The sequence below is a fragment of the Rana temporaria genome, chromosome 7 (genome assembly GCF_905171775.1).
Source record: "Rana temporaria chromosome 7, aRanTem1.1, whole genome shotgun sequence".
NCBI lineage: Eukaryota > Metazoa > Chordata > Amphibia > Anura > Ranidae > Rana > Rana temporaria.
Window position 1 is genome coordinate 48040927 of NC_053495.1, and position 23781 is coordinate 48064707.

A 23781-nucleotide genomic window follows, 5' to 3' on the forward strand; every position below is an offset into this window, starting at 1 on the left:
AAAATGCTTAAGTATTACAATTTATACAAACAAAAATCATCTTATGAGTAAAGGAATAAAAGAATCAAAGTTTGTTAAAATTGAAAAAAAATAAAATAAAAAATTCTATGGCTTACAAATTTGAATGATGAAAGTAATCACATTTTAAAAGAAGTCCATGTAAGCGAAAAAAATTATAGTTAAAAGAAGCAAGTTTTTCATATATCTGGTGGTTCTGTGGCAGTAATCCTAAAATCCTCATTACAATAAAGCACAAGTTTTCACTGCCTGGAGCTATGTGCTTAGAGGAGTGGAAAGGGAGACAGCAATTAAATGTTTTCTGGTGTTAAATTAAAACCAGTCTGTAAATTGCTCTTTCGTTCCCATGCTTTCTACTGGTATAAATTGATTTATCAGCGTTTCAATCCTTTAAAACAAAATGTACAAAAAAAAAGTTATAAAACAAAATTGGTTCAATCTATGTAAAATAGATATTTTGTCTTCCGGTACTTACACCACCTTAAATTTCTTAAATTCTACAAATTTATAAAATAAAGATTTAATAAAGAAAGTTTTACATTATATACAATATCTCACAAAAGTGAGTACACCCCTCACATTTTCGTAAATATTTTATTATATCTTTTCATGTGACAACACTGAGAAAAAAAATCACATGTCCAGCCCCGCCCCCCTACAGTTAGAAACACATATGAGGTCACACTTAACCCCTTCAGCACCCCCTAGTGGTTAACTCCCAAACTGCAATTGTCATTTTCATAGTAAACAATGCATTTTTATAGCATTTTTTGCTGTGAAAATGACAATGGTCCCAAAAATTTGTCAAAATTGTCCGATGTGTCCGCCATAATGTCGCAGTCATGAAAAAAAATCGCTGATCGCCGCCATTAGTAGTAAAAAAAAAAAAAAAAAATGCAATAAAACTATCCCCTATTTTGTAAACACTATAAATTTTGCGCAAACCAATCGATAAACGCTTATTGTGATTTTTTTTACCAAAAATAGGTAGCAGAATACGTATCAGCCTAAACCGAGAAAAAAAATGTGTTTTTATATATTTTTGGGGGATATTTATTATAGCAAAAAGTAAAAAATATTGTTTTTTTTTCAAAATTGTCGATCTATTTTTGTTTATAGCGCAAAAAATAAAAACCGCAGAGGTGATCAAATACCACCAAAAGAAAGCTCTATTTGTGGGAAAAAAAGGATGCCAATTTTGTTTGGAAGCCACATCGCACGACCGCGCAATTGTCAGTTAAATTGGCGCAGTGCCAAATCGCAAAAACTGGCCAGGTCCTTTACCTGCATTTTGCTCCGGGTCTTAAGTGGTTAAATGTAACCATATCACTACACTTCGAGGCGCCTCTCTTCTCTTTTATACTCTGTAGCTCCTGTTCGAATTTTCTTTCGAATCCCCTTGTGGATGGAAATTTTATGGTTATACAACCTATCACATTGCTATCGACTATAAACCGAAGGACTTGAAATAGTAAAATGGTTGTGGAACGAATCATCCGAGTTTCCATTATATACAGTATTTCTTATGGGGCAATTTGCTTTGATATACAAGTGCTTTGGATTGCAAGCATGTTTCCAAAACCAATTATGCTCGCAATCCAAGGTTTTTAACTGTACTTTGTTCTTCAAGGTAAGTGGACATTATTTATTCCTTTAGTGATTTAACTCCAGTAATTAAGTTTCAGTGTTCATACTCCTACTAACTAGTTCTTAGGCCTCGTACACACGGCCGAGGAACTCGACGTGCCAAACACATCGAGTTCCTCGGCCAGTTCAGCCCTGAAGCCGCCGAGGAGCTCGGCGGGACGAGAGCTCCCATAGAACAACGAGGAAATAGAGAACATGTTCTCTATTTCCTCGTCGAGCTCCTCGTCGGCTTCCTCGGCCGAAAGTGTACACACGACCAGTTTCCTCGGCAGAATTCAGCCAGAAACTCGGTCGGAAGCTGAATTCTGCCGAGGAAACTGGTCGTGTGTACGGGGCCTTAAAGTGGTTGTAAACCCTTACAGACCACCTTTACCTACAGGTAAGCCTAGATTAAGGCTCACATGTAGGTACAAGAAATATCTCCTAAACCTACACGGTTTAGGAGATATTTGCAGAAAAGACGGCACCGATGTCTACGGCACATGCGCGCTGTAGACAACGGCGCAGGCGCACTGAGTGTGCCATTAGTGAAGGCGATCTGGCTGTCACTGGCGGCTCCCGCATGCATGCGCAGGAGTGACATCATTGGCTGGAGCCGCGATGCCTGGAAGTGAAACGATGGAGGATGCGAACGGGGGCCGTTGCGGCAATCTCAGGTAAGTAATTCATAATGAGCTAGTATGCTATGCATACCAGCTCATTATGCCTTTGTCTTGCAGGGTGTATTTATTTTTTATTTTTTCAGGAGGCTTTACTTCCTCTTTAAGCATGGTACTGCCTATGTGGAGGCCAGGTATTCTTCACTCATTCACAATAAGGGAGGGAGCCCCACTGCCCCACCCTTGAAGGAAGGAGAGAAAAATCTGCCTTGGGCTGCATTCACACTTTATTCACTCGTTTTTTTGCAGGTTTGCTGGGGCCTATGATACAACATGGTATCGTTTGAAAAATGATTAGCTACAAAAGCAAACTAATACCTTTATGTACAATAATAACGCTAAAATACATTTAAATAAAACAAAATGCTAACACAATCCAGAGATTATCTGAAGACCACAATGTTCTCTTCTGATTAACGTAGACCTAGAGTATTACTACAGCCTGCTTTTTTTTTGTGTGACACAAATGCAAATTTGCACAATACTGTATAATAAAAAGTTCCTTTAAATGCTTCATAAACACTTAGGCCCTTCATAAACATACATCGGCGCATATTTACGCCGACGCAGCGCAGAGAGGCAAGCACTGGATTCACAAAGCACTTGCCACCAAATCTGCGCTGGGTTTTCTAGGCGTAAGTCGTCATAAGTGGAAGTGGGCGTGAGCCATGCAAATGAGGCGTGATCCCATGCAAATGATGGGGCAACAGATCGTCATTGATCCGTGATCCGAACCGAAGATATTGATCCGAACCGCACACACGTGATCCGCGGATTGATTTCTAAAAAAAAAAAAGTGCGCATGTTCAGTCCACACACAACGTGGTCATGGCGAGTGGAGGAACGGAGGAGCTTGAACGCCCCGCGTCATTTAAATCCCCTGTATGGGAGCATTTTGGCTTCCCTGTCAAATATAATGATGAAGGAAAGAGGTTAGTTCATAACGATACTTGTTTTTTGTTAGGCTTTCACCAGTGACTATAAACAAAATCAATCTCTCAACTAGTATAAACAGGATTTTTCAGTCCTAGAAGAATTTTCTATAAATAAACATACAAAAATGTGCATGATCGTTTACGAAGTATTTAATAAAGATAAAAAATAAGGAATTTATTGACAAAATTTTGCATTTAAGAAATTATATTTCTAATGTAATTTTTGACAAGTTGTGTAGTTAATTGTTACATCTAATTTTGGTATAATATCACTCATGTGTTCAAATGTTCTGGATCATCGGGGGGGGGGGGGAGTATTGGATTGAAAGAAAAAGGCAGGGTTTGGGAAGGTACGGAGTGGTCTAACTAGTGAAAGTGAAAATATTTTATATTATATATAAAAAAATTCCCCAGCCTAAACTGTTATGCCTCATACACATGGTCAGACTTTTGACCATGCAAAAGTTTGCCGTGAGTCCGTCGGAAGTCCGACGGAAAGAAAGTCCTTCGGACTTCAGAGAAAAAAAGTCAGATGGAGGCTACACACGGCCGGACTTTCCGAGAAAAAAAGGCTGTCTGACTTTTTTTCTCGGAAAGTTCAACCGTGTGTACGAAGCATAAGAAACATATTTCATGAGTGTGGATGATAAGAGCTGTGTAGAAGCATTATTCCAAATTACCGTATATTTTGCTTATTTCATAATGTTGTAAGCTGGGCCAATTAGAAACATCTCAGGACCAGTAAGTGTTTTAGAATAACAATTTTTGAACATCAAGGACACACTTAAGTGCATTTGCCTATTGCAACTATAAATATAGTCCCTTTTATTCACTAAAAATGATTAATGGAATTTGATTGATGGGCAGAATAAAAAATTGAGGCAAATTTCCAAAATGCCCCACTCACATGTGAGCAATCTGAAGTGTTGAAGCACTTTAACGCTTGACACTAATGCCGCGTACACACGATCGTTTTTCGGCATGAAAAAAAAAACTTTGTTTTTCAGCATGTCCAAAAAACAAAGTTTTTCCAACTTCATCATTAAAAACAATGTTGCCCACACACCATCGTTTTTGAAAAATGATGAACAAAGCGCGGTGACCTACAACACGTACGACGGCACTCTAAAGGGGAAGTTCTATTCGCCTTTGGGCTGCTTTTAGCTGATTCCTTGTTAGTAAAAGACGATTCGCGCTTTTTTGTCTGTTATAGCGTGATGAATGTGCTTACTCCATTATGAATGGTAGTTTTACCAGAACGAGCGCTCCCGTCTCATAACTTGCTTCTGGGCATGCGTGGGTTTAAAATTTCGTTTTTGCCCACACACGATCATTTTTAACAACGCGAAAAACGACATTTTAAAAAACGATGTGAAAAAATGCAGCATGTTCGAAAATTTTTTTGGTCGTTTTTCAGAAGCCGAAAAACAATGTGAAGCCCACACACGATCATTTTAAATGACGTTTTAAAAAACATGTTTTTTTTTAATGCCGAAAAACGATCGTGTGTACGCGGCATAAGATTTTCTATATATTTAATGGTGCCAGTTTATATATGAGTAGTGGTGCAACGGATCGTCATTGATCCGTGATCCGAACCGAAGATATTGATCCGAACCGCACACACGTGATCCGCGGATTGATTTCTAAAAAAAAAAGTTGTGCGCATGTTCAGTCCACACACAACGTGGTCATGGCGAGTGGAGGAACGGAGGAGCTTGAACGCCCCGCGTCATTTAAATCCCCTGTATGGGAGCATTTTGGCTTCCCTGTCAAATTTAACCACTTGCCGACCTCCTCATGTAGATATACGTCAGCAGAATGGCACGGACATCAACGTACCTGTACGTGCTCTGCTTGACGTGGGTGGGGGGTCCGATCGGGACCCCCCCCCCCCGCTACATGCGGCGGTCGGTAAGCCTCGGGGAGCGATCCGGGACGACGGCGCGGCTATTCGTTTATAGCCGCTCCGTCGCGATCGCTCCCCGGAGCTGAAGAACGGGGAGAGTCGTGTGTAAACACGGCTTCCCCGTGCTTCACTATGGCGGCGCATCGATCGAGTGATCCCTTTTATAGGGGAGACTCAATCAATGATGTCAGTCCTACAGCCACACCCCCCTACAGTAGTAAACACACACTAAGTGAACACTAAATGTTACAGCACCCCCTGTGTTTAACTCCCAAACTGCAACTGTCATTTTCACAATAAAGAATGCTGTGAAAATGACAATGGTCCCAAAAATGTGTCAAAATTGTCCGAAGTGTCCGCCATAATGTCACAGTCAGGAAAAAAATCGCTGATCGCCGCCATTAGTAGTAAAAAAATAAAAAAAAATAAAAATGCAATAAAACTATCCCCTATTTTGTAAACGCTATAAATTTTGCGCAAACCAACCGATAAACGATTATTGCAATTTTTTTTACCAAAAATAGGTAGAAGAATACGTATCGGCCTAAACTGAGGGACAAAAAAAATTATATATGTTTTTGGGGGATATTTATTATAGCAAAAAGTACAAAATATTGCATTTTTTTCAAAATTGTCGCTCTATTTTTGTTTATAGCGCAAAAAATTAAAACCGCAGAGGTCATCAAATACCACCAAAAGAAAGCTCTATTTGTGGGGAAAAAAGGACGCCAATTTTGTTTGGGAGCCACGTCGCACGACCGCGCAATTGTCTGTTAAAGCGACGCAGTCCCGAACTGTAAAAACCCCTTGGGTCTTTAGGCAGCATATTGGTCCGGGCTTAAGTGGATAATGATGAAGGAAAGAGGATTAGTGGATAAAACCGTGAGAGTGTGTAGGCACTGTGGCACAAGAAAGCCGTATGAAACACATCAAGCATGGCCACACATTTGAAGCGACATCACCCTGGTGTTTCACTGACAGGAGTGAAAACGAAAGTGAAAACGAAAATGAAAGCTGCTCAACAACCGCTTATCACCGCAGCATTTAAGCAGCCCCTTGTTGCACAATCAGACCGGGCTAAAGTCACCACAAACACTATCGGTGTGTTTATAGGTGCAGACATGAGGCCATATTCGGTTGTGCAAAACGAGGGTTTTAAAAAACACATGCTGAAAGTGCTTGAGCCACGTTACGACATTTTTTTTTTTCTGATCCGAAAAATTATCCGATCTGTGACTCTGATCTGAGAAATGATCCGAACCGCGCGTTTTTTTGATTCGTTGCACCCCTATATATGAGCATCAAAAATTGTGAAAAAAATATATAATCAGCACAATAAACCAATATAATAATGTGAAAACAATATATAATGTAATTAACCTACTAATAGTAGTAACGCGATTGCTGCCCACAAAACTTAGAGTGTATCCACGTGTGACTCTCAATATATCAAACAGAACGAAATATAATGTAGCGCAACCAAAATCAAATACAAATAAACAAGTCCAAATATAACAAAATTCCACCGATGTGTAATTTTTAGTGACAGTTCATACATTCCCAGTGACTTCAGTGGCCACCACCTCTAGCTGGAATTCCTGCTCACCTCCAAATGTTGACCCCACTGCAGAGTCACACACGACTGTAATTATATCTCTCATGATGCCTTGGGAAAACAACTCCTTCTCCTGGTGTTCATGGACAAGACAGACCTCCCGGGTTCTCCCTAAGTAGATCACACTGCAGAGTCACACACGCTTAGTGTAATAGCTCTAAGGATCTTTCAGGACCACGAATGCTCATCATAGTGTACCTAGACAACTCAGACCTCTTCCCATGAATTCAGTCATGTGTGACCATAAAAAAAAAAGCAAACCATAGTGCTCTCTGCTAATAACATTTATTAAAACTGCAACTTAGGGATGAAATACTCACATACAAATGCGAAAAACATGCATATCGTCAATTATGATGTGAACGGAGAAAACGTCCTGAATAGCGACACTTCGCACCTGTACGCGTTACACTCTCTGATGAGCTTTTTCAGCAGGTCTGGTTGATCATGATTGATGATATGCATGTTTTTCACATTAGTATTTGAGTATTTTATCCCCAAGTTACAGTTTTAATAAATGTTATTAGCAGAGAGCACTATGGTTTGATTTGATTTATATGGCCACACGACTGAATGAGATCGCTGGAGGAGGTCTGAGCTTTCTAGGTGCACTGTGATGAGAATTTGGCTTGAAAAAAAAAAGTCCATGAACGTCTTGGGGTTGATTTATGTGTTTTGGCCCCAAATAATGGCCTTGTATGATTCCCGTGAGGTTTTAAGACAATTAGCGTTTATGGTGTGCAAATGTTTTTCCTATACGTGATGAACAAATTGATATACAATTGTTCCGTTTATAAATCACCAATTTTCATACCTGGGATTAACGGGATTTTACCTGGCATACCGAAATTTTGCTCCAGTTGCCAGGCAATCCCTGGAATGGTTACATCTCAAGTGTGTATCTTGTGAAATCACACACACTGGGTCCTGCATTTACGAGCTGCCAGGAGAGGATGAGCGTGGGAGAGGAGGGAGAGGAGCTGTGCCCATGTAGAAGCAAAGTAGTCCAGTTGAAGAACTACCCCCACTATGGAAACAAATGTCACTGCCACCCCCAGGCTTTTCTGCTGGCAGGAGCAGGGACACAGGGAACTAAAGGTGTCAACAAAGGGCTAAATGTTTGATTGTGAAGATTCAAAATGAAGAGGTGTGCTACTATATATAAAGAAAAAAATGAAGTACCTACAGTACGTACTTGTTGTTTGTTAGTCTTCATTGTGAATATGTATGCAGCGTGTATGTGTATTGCATGTATGTTGTATGCATGTATATTGTATGTTATTAGCCCCACCCATCACTCTGCCCTCCATTCTCATGAATTCTGACTGTTATAAGATATGCATATTAAGCTACTTTCTCCGTCCTGCACTGTCCAGTGGATATCTGGTAAGACCAGATGAATTGGCGGCTAGTGATCCATTTTTTGATGGTGGGGGGGGCAAGCAACCCCCCCCCCGCCAGGTCCGCACTTGCCCTATCCAGGTCGCGGGCGGCTTCCCCCTTCCCTAGCTTCTCCCCCTGGCCAATTCGGTCTTAAGACCTGCTTTCTGTCCTGATTGGCCAGGAGGAGAAGCAGAAAGACAATAGCGAATGTTGGTTTGCTAATGTCACAAGTGGCTGGGATCGGGACACTGTGCTCTTCGCCTGAGCTCAACCTTTTTTGAAGCCAATTAGAGCTTCAGACTCTAATCATGTGCTTCAGAAAAAAAACCTCATAAAAATCTATGCGTCCGTCACTCTGCTTGGAGATTAGGGGTGAGGGCATGGAGATTAGGGGGAGCGGCGCCCCTTATGGACCGACCGCCGTTGACCAGATGTAGTCTCTAGGTGCATTGCAAGCATATAGCTGGATTCACGTAGGGCGGCGTATTTTTGAGCCGGTGTAGCGTATCGTATTTACGCTACGCCGCCGTAAGTCAGAGATGCAAGTGCTGTAGTCACAAAAGCACTTGCCTCCTAAGTTACGGCTGCGTAGCGTAGATGGGCCGGCGTAAGCTCGCCTAATTCAAATTGTTAAGAGGTGGGTGTGTTTTATGTAAATAAACCATGACCTGATTGAGGTTTTTAACGAACGGCGCATGCGCCGACCGTGGACATTTTCCAGTGTGCATTGCTCCAAAGTACGCCGCAAGGACTTATTGGTTTCGACGTGAACGTAAACTACGTCCAGCCCCATTCATGGGCGACTTACGCAAACGACGTAAAATTTTCAAAATTTGACGCAGGAACGACGTCCATACTTAACATTGGCTAGGCCAGCTTTTTGTTGAACTAACTTTACACCTGAAAACGCCTTACGTAAACGGCGTATCTTTACTGCGACGGGCAAGCGTACGTTCGTGAATAGGCGTATCTCGCTGATTTATGCATTCTAGGCGTAAATCAGCTTTCATGCCCCTAGCGGCCGGCGGAACTAGACAGCCAAGATACGACGGCAGAAGAAGATTTTCACCGCTCCAGGTGAGCCCTATAGACAATCAGGGACGGTCGGATTACCAAGGTGCTGGCAATGCACGTAGCAGTAGCAATAGGAGGAAGGGGATGGACAGCCGCACTCCGAAATAACTTTTCAAAAAAGTTGTCTTTTATTTTCAAGCAGGAACATGCATAATCACCACAACCATAAACCAGGACAGCCGACTAGTTTCGCACTCTTGCTAGTGCTTAATCAGGCAGTCGTATCTTAGTTACATTTAAGTGTATCTCAATTTGAGAATACACTTAAATGTACGACGGCTTAGATTCAGAGTTACGACGGCGTATCTACTGATACGCCGGCTTAACTCTTTCTGAATCTAGCTAATAGTTTCAAATAAGATAGTTTCTGCAAAGATATAGAACTGGCACATGATCTTTTCAGATATTAACAAGTTCCACTAAACCCATGTGAGCTACTGATTTCTTGCATCTTTATAAACTCATTAGATATGCTTGACTGTAACAGGAAGATTTAATTTGTACTTTATCCAGAAGTCCTATGCCTTAATATGACAGAAGAGGAAAAACACACTCTAAATGTAACACACACTAAATTGCAGTCACAAGCCATTACCATGTGGTCCCACGACTTGTCTGAAATAGCGATATTCTAAATGCTTTAGACAGAAAGGGCTCCTACAGGCGGGCATGAAACATCGGCCTTCATGTGTGATATAGAGCACAGTCAAATAAAAACTTTGTGCTGTGCTAGCTCATACTTGCCTGCTTTACATTGCATTGGCCCAAACGGGGCTGCATTTGGCCATATAAATGCATTGCTTGCAGGGAGAGCATTCAGAGAGTAGGACAAATTCTTCCTATGTTAAGGCAAGTGCCAAGTGCTTTCCTGCATTCTGCACGCATTTGTAGATACCCTTAAAAAGTCCACTTTTGTGGAGAAAAAACATTGAGGTATCTGCTCCCCCCATCCCCCTGAAAGATGCCAAACGTGACACCAGAGGAAGGAGGATTCTGAAAAGCAGAAGTTCCATTTTTGGGTGGAACTCTACTTTAAGCTTGTTCTATTAAAGCGGAGCTCCACCCTAAAGTGTAAATTCCACTCATCGGAACCCTCCCCCCCCTCCGGTGTCACATTTGACACCTTTCAGGGGGAGGGGGGAGCAGATACCTGTCAAAGACAGGTATTTGCACCCACTTCCGGGAGTCCTCACTACGAGGATTCTGCGGGTAGGCTGTCATTTCCCGCCCCTGCCCGTTGTGTTCTGGGAAACACTCGGCTCCCAGAACACAGCGGGAACCAGTGAGGACGGCGCTGCGCGACTCGCGCATGCACCGTAGGAAACTGGGCAGTGAAGCCACAATGCTTCACTTCCTGGTTCCCTCACGGAGGATGGCAGTGGAGGCAGCAGAGTGACGAGCGATCGCTCGTCCTCTGCTGCCGACGACGCTGGACTCAAGGGGCTAGATTCAGATAGGTTACGCGGATCTAAAGATCAGCTCACCTATCTCATTTACGTTACGCCGCCGCAAGTTTTTCAGGCAAGTGCTTTATTCACAAAGCACTTGCCTGTAAAGTTGCGGCGGCGTAGCGTAAATCCACCCGGCGGAATTCAAATTTGGCGGGTAGGGGGCGTGTATCATTTAAATGATGCGCGTCCCCGTGCCAAACGAACTGCGCACGCACCGGCCGCGACTGAATCCCAGTGCGCATGCTCCAAATGACGTCGGCAACTCGTCATGCTTTCATCGTGAACGTAAATTACGTCCAGCCGTATTCGCGAACGACTTACGCAAACGATGTAAAAAAATCAAAACTCGGCGCGGGAACAATGGCCATACTTAACATAGGATACGCCGCACATACCCCTCATATAGCAGGGGTAACTATACGCCGGAAAAAGCCGAACGAAAACAACGTAAAAAAAAGCGCCGGGCGGTCGTTCATTTCTGAATCAGCGTAACTCCTCATTTGCATATTTCTCGCGCATACAAACGGAAGCGCCACCTAGCGGCCAGCGTGAGATTGCAGCCTAAGATGCAACGGTGTAAGTCACTTACACCTGTCGGATCTTAGGGATATCTATGCGTAACCTGATTCTATGAATCAGGCGCATAGATACGACGGCCGGACTCAGAGATACGCCGTCGTATCTCCTTTCTGAATCCGGGCCCAGGACAGGTAAGTGTCTTAATATTAAAAGTCAGCAGCTGTAGTATTTGTAGCTGCTGGCTTTTAATAAAAAAAAATCTGCAGAGATCCGCTTTAAGCTTTGACAAAAAAAAAAATGGAAGCTGATTGGTTTCTATGCAGAGCTGCACCGGATTTTGCACTCTCCAGTTTAAAAATTCAACCCCACTGTCTCTTCTGCAATAAAGACACTTTAACCTTCCTCTTCACAAGAGGTTGGACTTGATGGACTTGTATTTTTTTTTTCAACCTCACCTACGATGTAACAAGATGGCTACATACTCAGCTACATTCTCGGCACATGTCACTGCTGGGATGAATGAACGCCTGTGCGCATGGGTAAGAGCCATTTTAAGATGGCCAAAGACACCGAACCCAGAAGAAGCCAAGGACAAGATGTGGGAATCTAATGGGGAGCTTGCAGACGCTGCATCACTAATGGGGTTTCGTTTTCTTTCCAACTACTTAAAACAAAAGAACAATCCCATTCCTTTTTCCAATATATTTTTTTACAGCTAAGCAATCCAAACAGAAGAAAAAAAATCTCACACTTACCAACCTGGTCCAACACGGTATTATAGTTTAAAGTTGAACTCCAGGCAAATCCTTTGGCAGTTTTTACCTCTGTCCATCCAACTTTGAGATTCTTGAAGGGAAGGGGACCTGGTTTTTCTCTGTTGCAGTTGAATAACACCTACAGGTCTTCTCCCAACCCTGTGAATGGTCAGAAAGAGAAACAGCAGACTGATCAGCTCATCTCTATCAGCATATTTCTTGCACTGCAGCAAACTTCATTAGCCCGTATACCAATCCCTATTCTCCTAGCCAGACCAGAGTTCTATTATACAGGGACTGCAAGATGGTGATATTTTTAAGGTAAGTGATTACTTGCATAAAAAAAAAAAAAGCCGCCCCCCCAGGGCTTGCATCATTGGATTTGATTGACAGCAGCAAGAGCCAATGGCTGCGCTGCTATCAATCTATCCAATCAAGAGCCAAGAAACCCCGGGCAGAGGGGAAAAGCATGTCTCCGCCAAGGGATCAAAGGGGGTCAGGTAAGTAAAACGGGGAGGCTGGGGGGCTGGTCACTGTCAGAAGTTTTTTCAACTTAATGCATAGGATGCATTAAGGTAAAAAACCATGAGGGTTTACAACCCCTTTAAGCCTTGACCAGCAGCCTTTACAAATGAATGACAGGCTGACAGATACCATGACTGTATGCCTGTAACTGCACTGGTTACAAGCACACAGGGACAGAAAAGCAGCCGTGGACGAAAATAAAATGGAATTCTGGCAATGTATGCTTTATTTGCGTCCGTGTACACAAGCCCATAGATGCAAAAATGAATACCGAACCTAATTATTTGTGCTTTTTTTTTTTATCTGCCTGGAGCTTGGTTTGAACACAATTCCCTATTATGGACTTTGCTAATATTTTTTAGCCAACATTTGCCGTATATTGAGCATTTCTTCATGGTATGGCATGGTATAGTCCATCCACAACAAGCATGATGAACCAGACAAAGAACGCTATGTGTATTGCCTGCATTAAAGCAGAAGCACCCGTTGTTCAGACATTCTGAAGGATATTATAGCCTAAGGCCCCATACACACGATAGAATCCATCCGCAGATAAATCCCAGCAAATGGGTTTCTGCGGATAGATCCTATGGTGTGTACACGCCAGCGGATCTGTTTCCGTGGAGAAATCTCCTCTGGGATGGATTCCAGCAGATCGGATATTTGCTGTGCTGCACAACATATCCATCTGCTGAAATCCATTCCAACGGATGGATCCGCTCGTCTGTACAGACTTACCGGATCCATCCGTCCAAAGGGATTCCCCGCACGCGTCGTAATGATTTGACGCATGCGTGGAATTCCTTTTATGACAGCGTCGCGCCCGTCGCCACGTCATAATAGCGGCGACGGCGCGACACGTCATCGCCAGAGGATTTCAGCGCGGATTTCAATGCGATGGTGTGTACACGCCATCGCATAGAAATCTTCTGAAATCCTCGAGAGGATTTATCCGCGGATACGGTCCGCTGGACCGTATCTGCGGATAAATCCTCTCGTGTGTATGGGGCCTTACAGAGGGATTCATCGGTATGCACTGCATAGTGTGTCAAGATGGCCATATATAGATAGAAATTCTTCGGAAAATTTGCACAAAATTTTCAGAACATTTGTTTAATGTTCAAAACATTTTTTTTAATGTTCAAAACATTTTGTTTAATGTTCAAAACATTTTGTTTGCTTGTAACATTTGATTTTGGAACGAATGGACTTTACCAAACAAAAACCACATACACTGTAAAGCCCTGTACACACGATCGGATATCTGATGGAATCTAATCCAATGGATTTTTTCGTCGGATATCCGATGAAGCTGACTTTCATTAGTCTTGCCTGCACACCGTCAAAAATCCGATCGTGCCAAAACGCGTGATGTACAACATTTTGACAATTTGAAAAAAATTAAGTTCAATGCTTCCAAGCATGCGTCGACTTGATTCTGAGAATGCGTGGATTTTTTGTCCGATGGAGTTCCATACAGACGATCAGATTTTTCAATTGTTTTTTTTATCCATAGGAAAAATTTAAAACATGTCCTATTTTTTTTACACCGATGGAAATAAAACCGATGGGACCCATACACGATCGGTTTGTCCGATGAAAACAGTCCATCGGTCTGTTTTCATCAGACAAACCGATCGCGTGTACGCGGCTTTAGAAATTTGTTTGCTTAAAGAAACATTTTCCATTCTGCTCCTTCAAATTTTCTCGACCCCACTAATGATTAGAAAAGCAAACAAACTTTCTTAGAACATTCTTTTACCAAGAATTTTCATTAAAAATTCTACCTGTTTATGGCCAGCTTTAGTAGGAAGCTGTAGCTTGGAAAAAAGAAAAAAAACTCTCAGGCTCGGATTCAAAAAGCACTTGCGCCGACGTATCTCGAGATACGCCGCGTAAGTGCAAATATGCGCCGTCGTATCTGTGCACCATGCCCACAAAACTAAGATACGCCTAAAAACAGGCTTCATTCCACCGACGTAACTTGCCTACGCCGGCGTAGAGTGAGCGCATATTTATGATGGACGCATGTGGCGCTCCCATTGATTTTCTATTCAAATATGCAAATGAGGGAGATACGCCGATTCACAATCGTACTTGCGCCCGACGCAGGCTACGACTGGTGCGCGTAAGTTGTACGTACGGCGTAAAGTTAAGCCCCATAAAGGAGTTGTAACTCAGCAGCATCCATGCAAAGGGCTGCACCAGGGAACACAAATAACAACACAACCTGGGGAAGGCCCAGGAAAAAAAACAGGCCACCAGGGAACACAAGCCCGCACATTTTACGTAGTTTACGTTGGACGTGAATATGACTAGGCGTAAGTTACGTTCACGCCGTAGGCAGTGATCCGGTGTATCTTAGGCAGTTGTTCCGACGTGATTGTGAGCATGCACACTGAGATGCGCCCACTGGACGGCGCATGCGCCGTTCGTTATACGCATCTGTCTGGCGCTCGGCCCATCGTTTGTATGGGGTCACGCCTCATTTGCATGGCTCACGCCCACTTCTACCAGGCAGGAAGTGCTTTGTGAATTCCATGCTTGCCTCTCTACGCTGCGTTGGCGTAGCGTAAAGGAGATACGCTACGGCGGCATAAATGTGCGCCAGTGTCTGTGAATCCGGGCCTCAGTGTATTCCCAGCCTAAGCTATATTACCTGAGCTTCTTACATCATATTGTTCAACCCCCTTTCTGCAGCCATTACAAGGAGGTTTCAATTTCTCTACCTGGATAGCTTTTCATAGCCCTGTCAAACAATCAAATACTAACATGCACCAAACATTCTTCGACAGAAAACAGTTGCCATAGGAAAATTATTATTATTATACAGGATTTATATAGCACCAACAGTTTGCGCAGCACTTTACATGAGGACAAACAGTACAGTTACAATACAATTCAATTCAGGAGGAATCAGAGGGATGAAAAGGTGTGCAGAAATCCACATTTTGCACCCCACATTGTTCTTGTAATACAACAATGTTTACTCCTAAATAAAGTGTTACATTGAATCTCTACAGAGAAGAAGGATAAACAAATATGTATACATTCCGTTGTTTGAAGTTAGGATTATCTTGTATAGGTCTGTTCAGGTGGTCTTATTCCCATAGAGTGGAGACGTCAAACCACACACCCTTTCGGATTATAAAGTCTTGAGGTACATTCCTGCACGTATACAAAAGTTTTGTAGTCTAGATTTTTTTTTTCCAGATGAAGATGGCTACATGATGTTTTTTACGGCTATTTATGTACATATAAATCTAATACTCCAATAGGACCTACTGCAAATGGACCTTCGAACCGCAACTCTTCTACTGACAAATTCTTTGGGTTCATTACATATTCATCCAGAGGCAGGATAAGAGAATATAGGACCCCCCGGAACGTAGCACCTTTATTCTCCCACATGCCTTCGATTGACACTAATAAGGATTACAGTTGACACAAAGACCCCATTTGCATTGTCTGTACTGGTGTGGCTCACCCCATCAGACACCAATGGCCAGATTCACGTACGGCGGCTTAAAGTTGTGCGGGCGTAGCGTATGTAATTTACGTTACGCCGCCGCAAGTTAGAGAGGCAAGTGCTGTTTTTACAAAGCACTTGCGTTTTAAGTTACGGCGGTGTAGCGTAAATTTTCCCGGCGTAAGCGCGCCTAATTCAAATTGTGAAGAGGTGGGCGTGTTTTATGTAAATAAAGCATGATCCCACGTAAATGACGTTTTGAACGAACGGTGCATGTGCCGTCCGTGGACGTATACCAGTGTGCATGCTCCAAATCACGTTGCAAATAGTCAATGCTTTCGACGTGAACGTAAGGGGTATTGGGTAGTTTTTTTAAAAACGAAGCAGTACTTACCGTTTTAGAGAGCGATCTTCTCCGCCGCTTCCGGGTATGGGCTGCGGGACTGGGCATTTCTATTTGATTGACAGTCTTCCGACAGGCTTCCGACGGTCGCATCTATCGCGTCACGATTTTCCGAAAGTAGCCGAACATCGGTGCGCAGGCGCCGTATAGAGCCGCACCGACGTTCGGCTTCTTTTGGCTACTCGTGACGCGATGTCACGAAGCCTGTCGGAAGACTGTCAATCAAATAGGAACGCCCAGTCCCGCAGCCCATACCCGGAAGCGGCGGAGAAGATCGCTCTCTAAAACGGTAAGTACTGCTTCGTTTTTAAAAAAAACACCCGATTCCCCTAGACAAAATGAGCATGAATCTAATGTTAAAAAAAACATTTCGGGTGAACTCCCGCTTTAACATTGGCTGCGCCATCTTTTTGGTGGTTTATCTTTACGCCTGAAAACGCCTTACATAAACGGCGTATCTTTACTGCGACGGGCGAGCGTACGTTCGTTAAATTGGCGTATCTCGCTGATTTACATATTCTAGGCGTAAATCAGCATACACGCCCCTAGCGGCAAGCGTAAATAGACAGCTAAGATACGACGGCGTAGGAAGACTTACGCCGCTCGTATCTTAGCAACATTTAAGCGTATCTCAGTTTGAACATACGCTTAAATGTAGGACGGCGCAGATTCAGAGTTACGACGGCGTATCTACTGATACGCAGGCGTAACTCTACCTGAATCTACCTACAACAGTCTACAAGTGCATTAATCCTTGTCATTTGTTCTTTTCTGTGGGTTTTCTGCTGGAGAATGAAGGTTGTAACTTGGACCCCTGGACTAGGATGCAGTAGTGTATTTAGGTTTTGTGCCGCCCTAGGCCTGACTAAATTTGTGCACCCCCTAATTTAAATATGACCCACCCCTCCCTGTCAAGGCCATACCCCTTGCTGTTTAAGACCCGCCCTGAAATTTTTGAGTGGGGACACTAGTTCTGAGGGCCTGGGGGGGGGGGGGGCAATGAATTTCCTTAATTTGCATAGATTTCCTCTCACTTTCTGTTTGGCTATGTGGCAGGAAGTGAAGGGAAATCTCTGCAATGGGACAGGGATGGTAAAAAAATAAACTGACAGGGGCTATAACCCTCCCTTACTCTATCCAAAATGAAAAAAAAAGTGTTGCCTATAGTTCTACTTTAAGCACAAATTTCTGATAACTTTATGGAGAGGACTAAGAAGATATAACCATGCCGATGGTGCAGCAGAAAACATATAGCACAGTGAGGAAGGTTTGTGGTCCAGGATGATAGGACAGTCAAAATGAGAAGCAGCGCCCCCCACAGTAGCGGAACTCCAGCTGCCCGCATACCGGAAGCAGTGCGGCTGCTTTATGGGGGTGCTAGACTAATTTGCCTCTCAGCCCAGTCCGCCCCATAAGACTGACGCTACACTAACAGTGTAGCGCAAGCCGGCGGGGACTCTTTCTGTGCTGCCCCATGCCTGGGCCTTGTTGGCCTAGGCCAGGATACAGCATTGCTAGGATGCCATGTGGATAGTCTGACTTTATATGCATCTCCTGGAGCCATGGCCTCCCGCTAGTACCACCAATAAGAGTAACAGGCACATGTCTGTATAGACATTTAACTGGTAAACTCAAACTATAACCCACATGGAGTATGGCTCTGTGCACATTGCTTTTCAAGATCCACAACAAAAAAGGGTTGTTTAGCATGCCCACATGCAGTCTGCATATTAGTAATATAATTTTTTTTATCTATATCATCACTACCTATAAGATGAGCTACATTTTGGGCTTATTTATCACCAGGAATGTAAAAAGTGCACAAAAGCAATGCACCCAATCATGGTACTACTTCCTGTAACCAATTTAATGCAACATAATTAAATATAGATTAACATTGCTAGGGCATTGCATATTGCACTTAAAGGCTAAGGGCCAGATTCACAAAAGAGATACGACGGCATAGAATCAGTTACGCATAGATAGGCAGAAGATCCGACAGGTGTAATGGACTTACACTGTCGGATCTTAGGATGCATTACCGCGGCCGCCGCTGGGGGGAGTTTGCGTCGTAAACCAGCGTCGGGTATGCAAATTAGGAGTTACGGCGATCCACAAAGATTTTTTCCATCGTTACGTCGTGCGCCTAATTTAAATGGTACTCGCCCCATTCTATTTGGCCCGCCTTGCGCCGGACGCATTTGCGATGCACCGCCGCAAGTTTCCAGGTAAGTGCTTTAGGGATCGAGCACTAAACCTGCAAACTTACGGCGGTGTAACTTAAATGGCTTAAGTGTCCCCGGCGCAATTGTACGTGAATCTGGCCCTAAATTCATCTTTTGCAGAAAATAACCTATGCAGTCAAGGGGTCCCAGTAGATATTAAAAACAGTTCAGCTTTGTAAAATGTTCAACACTTTATTGTCATACCCATTAGCCATTGGTGCTCCCCTTGGAAGACTGGTGGAAAAACATCTGATCAAAATTCCTTGCGTCCTGCCTTGTCGCTATGTTATGCTATGTTTTTCACATCCTAGCAACGAGGCAGGACGTGGGGATTTTTGACCAGGCTTCCATGAGGGCTCAAATGGCCCATAGGTTTGACAATTAGGCCCCGTACACACGACCGAACATGTCTGCTGAGACTGGTCCGCAGACCAGTTTCAGCAGACATGTTCGGTCGTGTGTGCGGCCGACCGGACAGGTTTTCAGCGGACATTTGTCCAGCCGACCCTTTTCCAGCGGACAAAAATTTCTTAGCATGCCAAGAAACATGTCCGCTGGAAACCTGTCCGTCGGACATGTTCGGTCGTCTGTACAGACTCACCGTACATGTCCGCTCGGCCGCCATCCCTCGCATGCGTCGAAGTGATTTGACGCATGCGTGGAAGCATTGACCTTCCAGGGCCGCGCACGTCGCTGCGTAATCGTTGCATCGGCGGCGCGGCCACGTCACCGCGTATCGTGTACGCGCGGATTTCTGTCTGATGGTGTGTACAACCATCAGACGGAAATCTCCGGGCGGAAATGTCCGCTGAAAACGGTCCGGCGGACCTTTTTCAGCGGACAGTCCGTCCGTGTGTACGAGGCCTTAAATTAATTAAACTTTTACAAAGCTGCAATGTTTTTTTTAAATCCACTGGCTGCATAGGCTATTTTTTGGAAAAGGTGAACGTAAGGCTAGGTTCACACAGATGTGGTGCAATTTCAATGAGTTTTGTAGTGCGATTTGAAGGATCACATGCAGTGTGACTTCACCCGCGTTCAGCTGTAATTTCAATGCAATGCAATTCTCTCTCTCTCAGGACTTGAGAAATAAAGCACAGAGTCCTAGAAAATGCACTGGAATCACATTGATTTGAACTATGCGTTTTCCATGCAGTTTACATTCAACTACATGGGGCTCCAAATTGCACAGCATCAGACCAAACATGCACAGGACCCTTTTCAAATCACAGGGCATCTGGACTGCATATATGTGAACGGCCTCCATAGAAACACATGTTATTTCCCTTGTCATGCAATTCAGTGTGTTCTGGAACGTATCCGAAATCACATGAGTGTGAATCAGGCCTTAAATTGACAGTAAGCCTAGGTTCACATTGCTGCGGGTTAGAAATTGTGCGAATCCAGCTGAAATCGCACAATTTCAACCTGGCAATGCAGTCCGACTTCGGGGGCACAGATATCTATGGAAATCGCACCCAAAGTCACCAAAAGTAGTGCAGAAACGACTTTTCCGATTCGGACATTGCTATTGCCGGTAAACACAGTATTTTATTACAAATAGATTATAGGGCCATCAAGTAGTGGATGTGTATGAATTATTTTTGGAGAAAAAATATATTTTTTAATCACTATAATATATCGGCTTATCTAGTTATCACGTTAAAACAATAAATGTGCATCTATATTAAGTCACCTGATAATGACAAATATAAATCAATCATCTTTAAACAGGACTGAGTCATTAACGTAAAATCTGATTATTATGGATTGCTGTATTTTACAGATCCGTATCACTCCTTGTGATGCATTACTAGATTGATATACAGTTTTTGAAGGCATTATTCTAATATTACAAGAAATGAAGGTGTGAACCCCAGTGACACAAAGAACCTGCACTTAGCTTGTGTTTACTCTCATGGTTTAATTGTGCTCCCGCTCCCTATTCCTAGACACCAGTATAAATGGATCTAAGCCGGTGCACCTGTTTGCTCACTCTCTACCTCTAGAATAAACACGAACCTGACTGTCAAGGAAAAAAAACCTGCTTGACATCCTAATCATTCAGTACAGAAAAGAATGTGACATCGCAACCACTCAAGAACATCGCAACTTCAAGACATCGGGAGCTAAAGAAAGGAAACCTATACAAAACTCCTGATTTTATGTGATTTTGTCAGCATAGGTCATATACGGTAACATTACAGTAGAAATATTTTCCAGCACACCATGGAACGACGTAAATAGCGTCCAAACGGATGTTTTATTGCATGATCACAACACAAAGAGAGTGCAATGTTTCGGAGCCGCGCAGGGCCCCTTCGTCAGGCATGCTCACATGGTTGTTGCTACAAGCACCCAAATCCGAGAGCAGATCCAGGAAAGTGTGCGATGGGAATATGAAGTATGTATATACGGCAACATGACTGCCAACAATTATTTCCTACAATAACGGTGGCCATACACAAACGTTTTTCTTGACCTTGTTCTGTTCATGGAATACTGACACATGCTGGGAATGATCAATGTGTGGCCAAAAGGATTTACCAACCCCTGGACTTCAGTCCGCTGGGAATCCCGGGGGGGAAAACTGAGAACCTGCTCGATAACTTTCCCCCTGTACACACCAGAGGTTTTCCCGTCGGGAAAACTGCAGTGAGAGATTTGGCTGGGAATCCCGGCCATGTGTAAGGTCCACCGCAGTGTTTCCCATACGGAAACTGCCAGGAAAAAGACCGCCAGGAATCGTGGCAGGAAAATAGAGAACATGTTCTAATTTTTCCTGCCAAGATTCCCGGCGGTTTTCCTGTTGGGAAAACTGCCATGGAGCATACACACGGACAGTTTTCCCGGCCAAAAGCTGTCATGGCAGTTTTCCCGACGGGAAAACTGGTTGTGTGTATGAGGCATTAGGTGCTTTCTCCCTTTCCACATGCCATTTGGCACTCTTCAACTGTTCTAATGCATCCTTGTTCTCTTACTTCTTTTTCTATCCATATACCCATCTGCCGCGTACACACAGTCAGAATTTCCGACAACAAATGTTCGATGTGAGCTTGTTGTCAGAAAATCCGACCGTGTGTAGGCTCCATCAGACATTTGCTGTCAGAATTTCCAACAACAAATGTTTGAAAGCTGGTTCTCACTTTTTCAGACAAAAAGTTCTTGTCAGAATTGTTCTCGAAGTGTTGTACATCACCACGTTCTTGACGCTCGGAATTTCCAAAATTTGTGTGACCGTGTATATGCAACAGTTTGAATCAGCATTCCGTCTAAAAAAATCCACGGTTTTGTTGTCGGAATGTCCGATCGTGTGTACGCGGCATTAGAGTGTAAGCCCAGCCCGGACAATAATCCCATTGCCATCTGGTTTTGTTATGTGCGTACTTGTTTGAAACACTTTGTACAGCACCTCGACAGATGATGGTGCTATAGAAATAAATAATAATGAAAATAAAGCAAATTGATTTTCAATAAACCAGAAGACTCTTATGCATCCTTAGATACACAACAATAGGCGCCTTTGCCGTTTGGGCCACCGACAGGCTTTTTTAGACTCCTTCTAACTCATCCAGTTCAGCACCTTCCTGAGAACTTCGTAGAGGGTCCAGGATGGGGACCCCATGGCATTAACATCGACCTTTAAAATCCTGTGTGGCGACAGGATGTTCTCTACCTGCGCCTATGGAAGGTTGCATAGTTTTAACTCACAGGATTACTGCAACCTAAGCAGATGTAAGTGTAGCTGCTGGTTATTTTTGGGTGGCACGTTACCTCTATGTTCTCGTTGTCCAGGGTAAAAGAAGAGTCTGAAGAATTTCAATGTCCACACAATGCACTTCTTTTCTTTACATTTATTTTGCAGAACTTCAGTAGAAAAGAAGGATGAAGGGTGGAAAAGGTAGATAGGTTCAGGTGCATAGTCACAAATAGGGAAACACTCCTGCTTCCAGCAAACAGTTATCGTCGCCACTCTAGCCAGAGTGGGTATTGCTCACCCTGATAGGTCCCTCTCACTGGCCTAGCAGCCGGAATGGCGCATGGAATAAAGTACAGTCTCTGCCACAGACCTTCCTTTATGAGGAGACACTTTGGTCCGGAATCCTCTGCCGCAGGATTCAGCACCCAGATCTCTCCAGCTTTGGTAGAACTTTTAGGCCAAACAGGCGACACTGTCCAGCCTCTCGGTGTGCGGTGCATCCTTCGATGAAGTTTCCATGCCTTCTCCTAACGTACCAGCCTCATGCATGGCCCCCTCCAGGAAAAGTCCTCCCCTGGCTTCCTTTATCTAGTGGCCTCCTCCCGCAGGACGGACAGCATAGGATCACCTTTGCAAGGCAGGCCCCAGCCAGACTACTGGGCCCACAAATGAAGTCACAGCCCCTGGCCAAGGTGATCCCAGAACCAAGACATGCACCTCAGGCCAGGCGGGCCACAAGGCACATGGGAAGACCAACGACGACCTCGCCCAATGGCGTCTGTCCCTTAAGTACCCACTCCCACTGATTCGCTGCCGGGGATAATACCCAATACACCTTGACCTTGCTGCAGCCACCCTTGGCCTGGAGTGGTAATGACACCCCCAGTCGAACAATGGTGGATACTCCCAGCACAGTCACCGCTGAAACAGAGGCTAAATTGCCCTTAATCACTCTTGTCTGAGCCAATTAACAGCTCAGACCCCACTTAATTTAAAGCAGCGCCTGATCAACAGGAGCAGGGAGCTACACAAGTCATTTTGTTTTCTTTTTCAATATAGTAGAGTCACTTCCTACATTATAAGTGATCTCCCACCTTTCTTCCTCAGTGACACGGCAAGTTGCCCCTTGGACCTGCATCTAGCCTCTTGCGGATGAACCCCTTTGACCTCCGTGGACCACCACACCCTAAATCCCAAAAATAATAAAAGCCACTTACAAGTGCTGATTATCACTCTCCTACAAGAAACAACTGTTAAAAGAGATCTTTGAACTGCTTGAGTCTCTTGCTAATCTTGGACTCAGTATGCGTTTCCTGATGGATCAATCAGCTGATGATTTAGGCAATCTTAAAGGTAGTGTCATAAAGGATTTTAGGGGTTAATAAACGGAACAGGAAAAAGTAGGCATGATTGTGCATTTCTTTTTTTTTCATGTTAGTCTCATATAGAAAATGAAGAGGTTACTTACATTACGAAAAAAAAACTGGTACGACA

The 23781-nt window shown here is 43.7% G+C and overlaps 1 protein-coding gene across 3 annotated transcripts in view; it reads right to left on the reverse strand.

Moving 5' to 3' along the window:
• The window catches only part of PPARG (peroxisome proliferator activated receptor gamma), a 109127-nt gene that overhangs the window by 74086 nt on the left and 11260 nt on the right, over positions 1-23781 (reverse strand). Inside the window, exon 2 of one of the 3 annotated variants that reach the window (XM_040359321.1) lies at positions 11970-12124. The exons of 1 other annotated variant lie outside the window; for it this stretch is intronic. The gene's annotated coding sequence lies outside the window, so the exon portion shown is untranslated. Of the gene's footprint in view, positions 1-11965; positions 12125-23781 lie in introns of all 3 variants that reach the window. One more of the 3 variants, XM_040359320.1, reaches the window with a different exon arrangement.